Below are 11,295 nucleotides of genomic sequence, written 5' to 3'. Positions count from 1 at the left end.
AAAAAAAAAAAAAAAAAAAAAGCAACAGTTGAGGTCACAAAGCTATTTACAATTCTGGTAAATAGTCATCTGGGAACACAAGATCCAAAACATTCCTGGTGAAAGCTTTCTGAAGCAGAGGGTAGGATCCATATAAGCATACACTTCAGAAGATTTTAATCCTGATCTTCGACTCCTGGCACATATATTTGCTTAACTTCAGATTAGAAAGCAATAATTATAAACCACCTTTGTACATAATTGACCTTGTATTTGCTCTTTACTAGCCAGCAGATAAACTCTTCAAAGACAACTAAATGAACCATATCACCTGAACAGCTCAGTGAGGTACAGAAATGATATTTYACATCAGTACATTCACTTGCATTTATACAAGTAATAGCCAGTTCTGCATTGTTAGAGCTGTACAAAAGCAGTCTTAGTACAGTGCCAAACTGGAATAAGGTGACAGTTCAGAAAACTTCTATAGTATGAAGTAATTTTTAAATCCTACTTTACCGTGTCTTCTTTGCTTCCTTCTGCACAAAAGCACACCATAAGGACTGCCACACTGGGTAACTGTGAGGTCAGTTAAAACTGACTACCTGTACGGCAACTTAGCTTGGTTACATCCCTGTCTCCAGCTTTCAGAAACCTTACCCTGTTTCAAGGTATTTCACTTGCAGTATATCAAGTGAATGTKATTTTTTCTACTGTCTGTAATATATCAAGTTACACTTATCATAAGAAACTAAAATAAAAGTTATTAATTTTAAAACACTTGCTCTTAGCAGCTGAAATATTTGCTTCCTCTTTTGTTTTAGCCCACGCAAACACTCATTTACAACTTAYGATATGTGTCATTCCTTAAAGATTTAAGCCAGCTACACTCAGATTAAAAAAGTACCTGGTTGAAAAATCTTTTCTTAAAATACATTTTTAGTTGCACAAGACTAATATAGCTGAGAGTTTAACACAAGCAAAGACAAATGAAAGTAAAAGCTGTAACTACCTGCATCATAAGGAAATAGGATTTACATTATAGTAACATTAAAGGGAGTACATCCACAAGCTTAATCAAACATAGCTGAAATGAAACACAAATGTGTGAAAGCAAACAGTGTGCTAATACTACTCAAGTAGCCTCACACACATAGGTTTTTCAGTTTTTGCTTTAGCAGCAAAGTTACATACTATTAAGATAAAGGTATTTTCTTTGTACTGTGATAAGAAAAAACTAAAAAGCTTTAGTAAAAACTGTTTTGTATATATCAGCACTCCTGTAACTTATATCAAGAGTGTCTAAGAGCAGTCAATACCACAGCATATGACTCAGTGCTCTTAACACTTTCATAAGGGAACACAGTGCTGCATAGGTTATCCATTTTCAAGTAGTATTCTGTATAAGATTYCAGGCAAGCTATACTTACTGTTCTCACACTCTAGTTCCACTAAGCCCAAAGTATGCTATATTACTATGAAGTCAAGAAGTTTTCTTAAAACTCAGAAGATAYTTTAAATTTAAAATAAGTAGAATAAACTACAGAGGAAGAATAAATAACTGCAGCTTTTGGGGGATTTTTTTTTTTCTTTTTTAAGTGCTGCCTTGAACCAACTGCTTTTTCAAGAGAACAGAACAGTATTTTTGTAGCAATGCCAWGAAGTATAGTCTTTGCCATGCCTCCTCAAACTTCCGTGCTATGATAGAATAGCTTTACTAGYAGTTATCAGGGAAATTGATTTAATCTGGCTGTTTGTTTCTGCAAGCTAACTTTAAAAATAAGCTTCCCAGGGGGAAACTGCAAGTCTTCAGATTAACAGTTTTTCTGCCAAAACTTTCAGCCACAAATCAAAAAGAAAGGTGTCAAATAAGTCAGCAGTTGGCATGACTGACAGTGTAAAGCACACATAAGTAGATGCTGCCCAGTGGCTTAAGAATAGCACCTAAAAAAAGCACGCACAGAATTGAGAAGAGACTGTTCTTCATCATTGTGCATCAGCTACTACAGGCAAAAGACCTGTATGTTCTACCTTCACAACATGTAGTTTTGACTAGAACAAGTAGAACAGTCTTCATCTGGCAAATAGTTCATGAGTGACTCATAACAAAAGGAAAAAGACTCAGTTCACAATGTAGGGACAGAGTTCAAAATGTAGGGACAGGAGTCTTCACCTTCCAAGTGTTTTTTCAGCACCAACCTTAAGAACACAACAGTGCACCAAAAATTCCCAACTCCACTGGTTTAGAATAAGATTTCAAGAAACTCTGCCTATTTCCTACTCCCATTCTGGGTATCTCCATACTTTGAGAAGCAGAGATGCCTACTCAAGTCAGAGGGTGACTAGGATGCTACATGAGCCCCAGGAAGCCCAGAAACCAAGGAATTTGAGCCAGCTCTTGGGACTTCATTTCAACAAAATCTTGCTTCCACCTCCACAAAACACAGGGAGCCTGCACTGAGTATTAGGTTACAAGATTTACAGGTGCTTCAGAAGTGACTCATTTTTATTTGACTGAAAATTAGTTAAGTTATAAATTCTCAAAGCACTTTAAATGGTTTCAGTGTTAATAATATTACTTTAAAGAGAATTTTCATCACACAATTTTGAAATCATACTCTTTGCCAGATCTTTGTACACACCCAATTAAGAGTTCACGCTACAAACTGGACTCCTACTTTGAGAGTTTTCATAAGTTTTAATGTACCTACAAATATGAACTACCCTCTCAAAGCATCCTCACTCGTACCTTGAAGTCTGAAATACAGCATTTGAAACAAGCGTGAAACTATRCTTTCAGTGCAAGCCCTGCGATAGCTCAATGATCTGGATGTCCCAGAAACAAGCTTTAATGAATAATGTTGTATACTGTAAAAAATAGGCAGGGTAGGTCTGCAACAGAGAGTAACCACATCATTAGGCATGATCAAATATAACTGCAATGGAAGGGCTTGATTTTATTTCCCCCTCCCTGAGCATTTATTTTAAATGAGTGCTATGATATTTCCCCTCATCCARCTCCACCAGCTCAACAGGATTAGCTTCCTCAACTAAGGTATTGTATGCAAAATGTAGACTCCCATTCTACCATTTCCCCAAAGATCCTGGGAGAAGAGCACAACGACTGCTATTATGAATATATCACAGATGTTACAACAAGAGAGAGGTTTGCAGTGATCCACAGACATCTATTTTAGAGGTTTCTTTTAACAAGGGAAAAAAAAAAAAAGCCTTCCTCCTTAAACACTACATAAAGCTGCATTTTTTCAGGACAGGGGTATAGCAGTTTCACTTTGAGCAGCTGATGAGTGCTCTCTGTTAAGTTACAGAATTCAAATGATCTATCAACACATGCACATCAGTAACGTGATACTAACTAGCTTCTGTAAAAATACCTTCTATCACACACACAGTAGTTCTCATCTTCTTCCTCATCACCTCTCTTCCACAAGGCTGTTTTACTCACAAAACTGGACACTAGCTTGAAAAGTATTTCAGAGCATCTACAGAGAACCCTGTGTAGTTTACATACATTATAAACAATAGAAAAATATGATTAACTGAAATTTTTAAAAATTAACAGCACTACCCACACTTCAGTTTCATTCAGAAAATGATACATCTAACATATTAAATRCTCTATTGCCAGATAATTTCAGTGCTCTACTGCAGACTACGTATGATCAGTCTGAAGTCTCAGATAATTTACTACCCTATATTTCCTGCTCTATACTGAAATTAAAAGAAAAAAATTAAAATCCCAAAGGCATAATAGTGCCAATGCACAAGAAAGGCATTAACTGTCTTACATTACAGGGCATATAGAATTAGATTGGGTTCAGACTTGATGAAAATCTCTTCAAGTAAAAAAACGTTCTCACTTCATGAAACCATCTAAAGCTCAGAATATTAGTTATTCTAAGAAAGAAGCAAATCTAACAAAGCTGAGGTTATTTAGGTTASGAATTCTTCTAGATGGACTCTTATCTGAATAATTCAAGTACAGACTTCCACGGTAAATTGTATCACCAAGTAATTTGCCAGGGTAAATTTGTATCACCAAAGTCATAACAACAGAACTTAGGTGGAAGTTTCTAATGAATTTATGTTGATAGTTTACACAGCAACAAACAGCTTAAGACTGAAAATATGAAAGTATGCATTCAATTTGCTTGTCCTGCTTTTATTTGCATACTCATTAAACCTCAAGATTTTTCCTCYCAATACAGACCGATTTTGTAAAAGCATTATTTAAAAATGCTAGGTAAGTAAGTCTAAGAGTAAGTAATATACAGTTAAACATTCAGAGCCTGTGTGGAAGCACAGATTTGGCTGTTTAGAGCCTGACAAGTATTTCTGTAGCTTAACAAAATAATCAACATTTGTTTATGTACTAATCTGAAGTATATGACCTTGGAACTTGATGTAGTGTGTTCTGCTTACAAATGGCAAAAGTCAGTTGAGCTGCAGACATGAATACAACAAGACATGGAAATTGGTCATTGATCACATGTATTTTTAACGCAATGGACTCAAATGAACCAGAGCTGAATGACATCAATACAGCTTTACAGACCTAAGAAGCAAATGGTTATGTTCCTAAAAACTATCATATCCACAGTTAGGAGGAGTTGCAATGAACCAAGAGAAAAACAAACAAACAAACAAACAAAAAAAAGGCAACTCCCCCCCCACACACTATCAAGAGAGTAACTCGCACTATAAAATCTCAGCAAATGCACACTTCAATGATATGATCTTCTGTTCCAAGGAGGAACTGAGGGGAATCAGGAGAGGCAGAATCATACCACACAACAGGATCAGACATCTAGCATTTAAAAATCAGTAGGCACATTTAAGGAACAGCTTAAAGAGTAAACGTGGCATCTTTCAGTTCCTGTTAGTTTCATCATCCAATTAACATCCTATCTGCACTTTTCAGTCAGTTCTTCTGGCTTCCGTACAAGTGGGCACATCTTCTTAAGGATTCCTTCTTCCTCTGAGGCCAAGTATCTCTAATGCCGTGCTGCTATTGAATTTATACACATCTTGTGTTTTACCACCTTGAAAAGCATTTATGAATGATGCAGTTAAGTGACTTAGTCCTTCGCTGGATTCATTGTGGCTACATTCCTTTGCTAGAACAGGACAAAGTATCTAAGACCACTAAAAGGTAAATAAATCAAAGATTTCCATGATTCTCTTAAGGAATAAATGAACATGTGCATTATGTACATATAACACTACATGGTTTACAGATTTTTTCCGGTTAAGCTAAGTTTCAGGGTATCAATACTTATCTCCTGTTATAGTTACTGCTTGCCAATATGAACAGTTTGGGATAAAATATTACAGCACAGATAACTATTACACTCAAACAAGAACTTTAGGTAACCAGTGCAAATGCACATGCTTCAGGTACTCTTAATATTTTGGCATAAGAAAAAGGATAATTTTTAAAAATTATTGCTAAAAGTCAATGCAGCAAAGAAATTAAAAGTAGCAGAAATAATGTCACATTAGAGATTTGCTAAGTAGTTTATATTAGCAAGTGCAGGAAGAGTAGTCCTGCTTTAAGTTCTGTTGCTGAAGAGACAATAGAACTTGAAGTCGAATCTTTAAGGTACCTTGACCATTTTCAACCAATTAGAGATGAAACAATGGAACCTATATACTAGAAGCAGTATCATTAAGTGTTTTGCAAAATAGATGCTTTCTTTATGTTTCATAAAGTAATGTGACAATTTGATCACCTGAGGTATAATATTTCATCACAGTACAAAAACACTACAGTGAAAATACTTGCCATTTACAGTAAYGATGCAAAATGCTGCTGAGCAGACTAGTGATTTGCTCAGCCAGATGTGCCAACTAACCACAAGCTGTAGGAGAATATTCAGAATCCCACTGCCAAGATCCAGTCTAAAAGTGCTAGAAGGAACACTAAAATGTTGTTTTAGTACCAAGAGCAAAAGAACTACCTTCTAATGTAACTCCTCCCTATACTCCCAGCAAATTTCCCTTCTTTACCTCAACAAAAAACATACAAAGTTGCAGTGTGGTTTTTGTGACCTACTTCACCTTTGGATAACTGCTACATAATTTCCTTCACCCACAAGCATTGAGGAGTGTTGCTACAGAAAAAGAAAAAAAAAGGAAAAAAAAAGGCTTTAATTTTTATACCTGAAGACTCTATGGCCTACTTCTGTAGACAGGTTGTATTAATATACTATAACAAGGATGTTTTACAAGACAAATTGAAATTTAAAATAATGTGAATATTTTCAAAGGGGAGAGGCTGGCACTAAAAACTTTTAACACAGTTTGACATTTGTTAGGTAAACTCAAAACTTTTTGCTGATCTCAATCATTTTCTTTAAATATATGAAATATTTTAATATTAGGCAGAATTAAAATATACAACAATTGCCTTTAAGTATGATAAAAGACTTTGAATAATTGAAGACAAACAAAAATGATCACAAATTGGCTTTTTCCGTTAACCAAATATTCATGAAGCCCTTAAGATATCCATCCCTTATTTGGGTAAAATACTTGCACTGTTGGACAGCTTAATTATTGAGTATTAGATTTATTTAATTCTCTATCACTCACCAAAAATTTTCCCACTAGAATCTACTGAAGTTTTGCATAGACTGTAAATTTTAAAACAATTGCAATAAAACATAGTACAGCACCTAATCATGGTGTTTAGTATGAACAAAAATATTAAAATAGTATGCACAATTTATCAGGTTGAAGTTAATGCCTTGCTGAAACATAAATATTTATCCACTGCAAACAGCGGGAAACCTTATGAGACAGCATGGCTTTAAGCACTGAAGTGAGTTAATTAGTATCCAGTGCAGCTTCAGAGCATACTATGCTATTTTTAATTAAAGGTTAGCTTCCAAACAGAAAACAACAAAACGCAAAGGATACTTAACCTCTTACTTAAGGCAGCTGTCTTTAATAGATATCAGAAGTGCCCAAAACAAAGCTTCCTCCACTAAATTTAGAATGAGAGCTGTTATTCCAATCAGTATGGAAGGCAAACACTCAGCGACCTGCGCATCAGCAATAGGTGTTTTACAGCTCAGTTGTTATTGCCTTTACCTCAATTTCTTTGTTATGCTTTATTTGCTACACCACATTTCTTATCATCAGGAGTCAGAGATGGAGGAACGCAAGCAAACACCTGTTTTGAAAAGATAACCCATTTCCAGCCTTCCTCCTAGTAGYCAGATGATACACAACTGACTCTCCTGCAATGCTGGTCATTTAAAATAAGTTAAGAGATGTATTAAAGCATGCTGTCACTCTTCGTGGCTTTCTCCATACTCAGGACTGAAAACTATCAATTGTCTGCTCAAATTCCACATGCTTTTTTGAATCCAGTTCTAGTAAATAGTCCTAATAACAACTATTTACAAACCCACATACATTTGTATGACATTTGAAAGATACACTGAAGCCTTATAAACAGAACCATTGATACAACACATTGAAATACCAGAACCAATATTCTCCAGTTTTTGGCACCACTACAACAATGGGCTACATACATACAGGCAATTTCAGTACTCACTTCAGCTGCAAGATATGCTGCTTTCATTCATTATCTTCCCAGTTGGAGTATGTCAGACTATCAGTGCACATCCCCCAGTTCACATGGGGATRAGGCCAAAGAAATAGCTGTAAATAACAGCCACCTTACCAGACTAAGCTGACTTACTATTTTTACGCTGCTGGTCTCATACATGGTCCTAATTAGGACAAAGGCTTCACAACAATTTCACAAGAAGTATAAGAAAACACTTCATATCTGGCACCGTTTGTGATGTGTTCATTGTACTTTGAAAGTTATGGCTATCTGATCTTTCAGATTTTATTTTCTATTCAGAAGAATTTGAGTGAGCATGCTAGCAAAGTTCCAATACTAACTGTCAGAACTCATACTGCTTACAGTAAGAAATGCAGAAGCAAGTATTTTTCCTCTCAGCTTCATAGAGGATTTTTAAAATTTTACCAATGTTTCCAAGTAACCTTTGGTATTTAAGATGTCAGCTATTTACAAAGATGATCAATGTATGAACTAAGAAAACACTTGACAGGAACACCAAATTTGAATATCCTAGAAGCTTTGAACTTGCAGCAATATGTAGTTGATATGCATTTGAAATATTTCCCCAACTTCCATACTTTAGCTCTTCTTGGTTTTGGCTACACTGATCTGACASAGATTTCAGTCCTCATCCTGACACTACCTTGTTACCACCTTCCAAGATTATTTCAAGAAGTATTTAACAGAAAGTAATCCAATTTAATTTCCTATTAGCAGATGCTAATAAAACAATGCTTTAAGTCCAATACCTAGAGAATCATTTAAAGACATTCTCCTCTCACATATACGCATTTAGTACTCCACTATGCTTTAAGCATGGTGTAGTCTCCTAATGCCATGGAAGGAGTCTTTTAGAGATTACACACAGTCACTTAAGTGATCAGAATGTAAATATACAGTTGTACAGTCTTCAGTTTTTTAAAAAAGCCTAAGGAAATTGGACATTAGTTCTCCTAACTTCGAAGACAACAGAGTATGCACAGTGAAGGTCATTTTCTGTACAGTGTAATAAGATCTCCTGCTTAAACTTCATGCATATTACTTCTGAAAGACTGTCTGCTTGATAACGAGTAGTAACATAAGTAATATATACATGCAGCCATATGTGAAAACCCCATTTATGCTAACAAAACTAATCACACAAATTYTACAGCAGACTTCTAAGTACAAGCTTCGGGCCTAGTCTTGCATTTGCTAGATAGAAAGTATGTCAGGTTAAATGGAGAGGGTATTTGCCTGAACAAAGGCTTGGGAATGAAACCTGGTAATCCAACTAATGGATTTAAGTCTAAGCTGYTCCCGACAAAGCCTTTGTATGTTTGCAGAGTGACCAGGTGATCTTTAGAAGAGTCCAAGTGTACTGCCTTGTAATATTCTCATCAGTTTAAACATTTTAGCCTCACRTAAGTTTCATTTGAAAGCCTCAAATATAAAGCCCACTCCAAAGGCCCTAACTCCCAATGGAAAACCTGTGAACCATGATTTTTCTCTTACAACTCGTGCAGATTCCTCAAACTGTGCATCTTCCATACAACCTGAAACTAAACAGTGCCAMGTCGGGATTTAAAATGTGTATTTGTTTTTTTTAATTAAAACAACCAGGTATTGGCCAGCATCTCATAACTAATAATAGGGTAAATCTCCAGAAAGAGCAAGGCAATTTTAGTGTAGCATGTGTTAAAATAAGCCACAGGTCAGGAGAGAACCTAATGTTTACCTTATGGCAGCATTTAATGAAAATGCATTTCCTGACRTGAACGTGTCAAGAGGGTAATCAATACTAAGAGGGTATTGAACCAACCAACAAATTGGTTTTGGTATTCAAAATAGTACACTAACATATACTAAGATTTAGACTTTAACTCCRTGTCTCACTTTAAGTTCAATACAGGCATACCATTTCTATCAGTACAGAGAGTCTCTTCTCACTGCTTACAGTTAGACCTATAATATAGATGGCACATACCATTTACAATGCCTAGCCTTGCAATAACTTAAGCACATGCTTGTTTGCAGTACATATCCTTACAAAATTAGAATTCAAATGACTTAACTATCCAGCTATGCCTGTGAACATGACTACCATGGACCCTCTAAACTGAAATAAAACTTCTATTCGTGAGACTATGACAAAATTTCACCATCATTCTGCCCGTGAAAACCTTTTTTCCCTTGTCAGAAGTATTTTGAGCAAGTTTAATTTGTATCTTAAAACAGCTGAACACCAAAAGCAAGTGAACTACTGTAACTAGTAATTCATCCAAAGCAATATTGAACTTCAAAATTGTCACACCCTCCCAATTAGAAATCCTGTCACCCTATGCCATATAGATATTACCACAAAAGAAGCAGCTGAATTTTGCATCTCTACAGGGTATTTCCATGCTATCTCCTTACACTGGAGGAAAATCAGTCCAAGAATAGACCTAAACACACAACTTTAAAGTATATTATTCTTACTCAAAATGTTTCATTGMATAAAGTGAAATAGATTGAAAGTTAATTTAATCAAGTTTTATAACACTACTTACTTCTCACAACATAAAAGAACTTGTTGGGAGGTAGAGAGAACAAGGCAACAAAAGCAAGGCACTGTTGTGGCAAAAGGCATTCTGTGAAARGCACAAACTTCTGAAAAGAAGCTTTTCATAAAGAAATCTTTAGCAACATTCTTGGAGAGGAAAAAAACAGAAAAGCCTTTAAATGCAATGCAAATAAGCAAGTACCAATGTTATCTACACTCTGCTACATAAAATTGCTTCTGAAGTGTCATTTGCTGCAAAGTCTTTTAAAGAATCTGAGTTTTTAACTAACAAAACCATCTAATAGCAACCACTTACTATTCTTTTTAACAAATTGGTATTTTATATTTAAAATATCGAAAGATCAGTGCTAACAAGGTGATTATAATGCTGGAGTATTCAAAATCTTGCTTGTGAAGGCAAGACTTTTCAGGAGCTTTTCAAGACAGAGTTAAAACTCATTCGGAAGGGAAACAAATACGATGACTTTCAGGATTACGGAGAATGAAACAATCCACAGGGCGTTTCCTCTTCGTTTACCATTACATTTAAAACGCGAAGCACAAGATACGTTACCTCAGTTCGATGTGCCTGCAGCTAACCAATGCAACCTACACAGACCCAAGCTCCTGCGGGCACTTCCTACTTCGGAACCTCGWCCGCAAACTCTCGGCAATTAGAGCTGTTGCTGCCACCTCTCTCACGTACCTCCTCGAGCACACTGAAGTCTTTGCAGYAGACAAAACACACGGGACAGATGAGTTAAAACCCGTGCATTTTACCGTGCACCGCGAACAGCACGGCGCTTAACTGTTTCTTAAATCTCCCCATGAGCAGCCACACAGCAGAGCGAGCAGAAAGTGTGCTCTCGGCCACCGCGGCGTCCCCCTGCTCTGGGGAGACGAGCAGGAGCAGCTTCTTTGTCTCCTCTGCCGCCGGCTGCCGGCACTTCAAACTGTCTCTTCCAGGTTTTGCCAAGTAACACGAGTATTTTCAGTGCTGTCAGCACCGACCTCCCCCCCTCCCCGCGGCCGCCCCGAAACCGCGGCTCTCTCCCTCCGTCCTCGCCGACCTTTGTCTGGGAGAGGAGCAGGGGGCGACTCYGCACGTGCAGAGCCGCGCGGGCGGCGGGACGCGGCCAGGGTGCCGGGCTCGCACCGCCGCGCGCTC

General features: G+C 36.9%; 1 protein-coding gene across 7 annotated transcripts in view; it reads right to left on the bottom strand.

The window, feature by feature from the left end:
• Window positions 1-11,295, bottom strand: part of HYCC1 (hyccin PI4KA lipid kinase complex subunit 1) — a 46,975-nt gene that overhangs the window by 35,292 nt on the left and 388 nt on the right. For 4 of the 7 annotated variants that reach the window (XM_085307604.1, XM_085307601.1, XM_085307608.1 and 1 more), the window contains exon 2: window positions 10,702-10,853. The exons of 2 other annotated variants lie outside the window; for them this stretch is intronic. The gene's annotated coding sequence lies outside the window, so the exon portion shown is untranslated. Of the gene's footprint in view, window positions 1-10,701; window positions 10,854-11,295 lie in introns of those variants that run through there. One more of the 7 variants, XM_085307607.1, reaches the window with a different exon arrangement.

This window comes from Rhea americana, unplaced genomic scaffold, assembly GCF_003343005.1.
Source record: "Rhea americana isolate MKP2758 unplaced genomic scaffold, rheAme1 scaffold_26, whole genome shotgun sequence".
Classification (NCBI taxonomy): Eukaryota; Metazoa; Chordata; class Aves; order Rheiformes; family Rheidae; genus Rhea; species Rhea americana.
This window is presented reverse-complemented; position numbering and strand designations above follow the sequence as displayed.